This window comes from Triticum aestivum, chromosome 4B (assembly GCF_018294505.1).
Source record: "Triticum aestivum cultivar Chinese Spring chromosome 4B, IWGSC CS RefSeq v2.1, whole genome shotgun sequence".
Lineage (NCBI taxonomy): Eukaryota > Viridiplantae > Streptophyta > Magnoliopsida > Poales > Poaceae > Triticum > Triticum aestivum.
The window spans coordinates 507,485,301-507,486,546 of NC_057804.1; positions in this window are offsets into that span (position 1 = coordinate 507,485,301).

Here is a 1,246-nt window from a genome sequence, read left to right on the forward strand (position 1 = left end):
CGACCCCCGACCCCTCGACCACCCTCGACCACTCGACAACCCTCGACCCCTCGGTGACCCTCGACCCTCTAACCTAGTTTCCGACACCCTCGTTCCAGATAAAAAATAAGAAGAGGAAGAAGAAGAAAAAATAGAGGAGAAGAAGAATAAAAAATAGAACAAAAAAAGAGGAGAAGAAGAAGGAATAGAGGAGAAGAAGAAAAAATAGATTTTGTTTCTATTTTTTCTTTTTCCCCCCTATTCCTTCTTCTTCTCCTCTTCTTCTTCTTCTTCTTCTTCTTCTTCTTCTTCTTATTTTTCTCCTCTTCTTCCTCTCCTCTTCTTCTCCTTCTTCTTATCCTCATGTCAAAGTTATCGGGGAGGGGGTATATCGACAACGATGACATATACATAGAAAAAAATGTTATCGGGGAGGGGGTATATCGACCACCCCTCATGTCGAAGTTATTGGGAAGGGGTATATCGACAAAATTACGACATCATGTATCATCAAACAAAATTACATCATCACCATCATATTTATACATCTAAAACAATTTTCATATATCATCATATATCATCATCATCATCTAGTACAAAAACTTGACCAAGTTTCCATATATCATCATATCATCATCATCATTATTATCATCATCTACTATAGGAAAAAAATTAACCAAATTTTCATATATATACTACAGAAAAAATAGACCAAGTTTTCATATATATACATCTAAAAAAGTACATCTAAAAAAATCTAAAACCATCTAAAAATAGGTTATACATGTATATATAACAAAAAAAGGAAGCAAGGGTGGAGGGCCACAGCGCCGGCGCCGGCAGGGTAGGACAGGGGCGCGGGGCAGGGGAGGGGTGCGGGAGCAAGCTAATGCTCACAGGGGGTGGCGGGGCACATCGGTGGGTGACATCGGGGTGGGCAGGGGCATGGGGAGCGGCGCCGTCGACGGGGCAGAGGGCGTCAGCAGCGGCGACGATGACGTTGAGCGCATGACGGCGTCCGTGGCGGCGGCGACAGCAAGGTGGAGCAGGGGCATCGGGCGGTGACGGCGACAAGGAGGAGCAGGGGCGTCGAGGAGAAGAAGTGATGGATTTCGTCGAAACTGCTAAGTGCTTTCTTATATACCCAGGGCATTGGTCCCGGTTCGTGGCACCAACCGGGACCAATGCCCCCCTTTAGTCCCGGTTGGTGCCACCAACCGGGACCAAAGGTCTCTTTTCAGCAGCCCAAAGGGCGGGAAACAGGGAC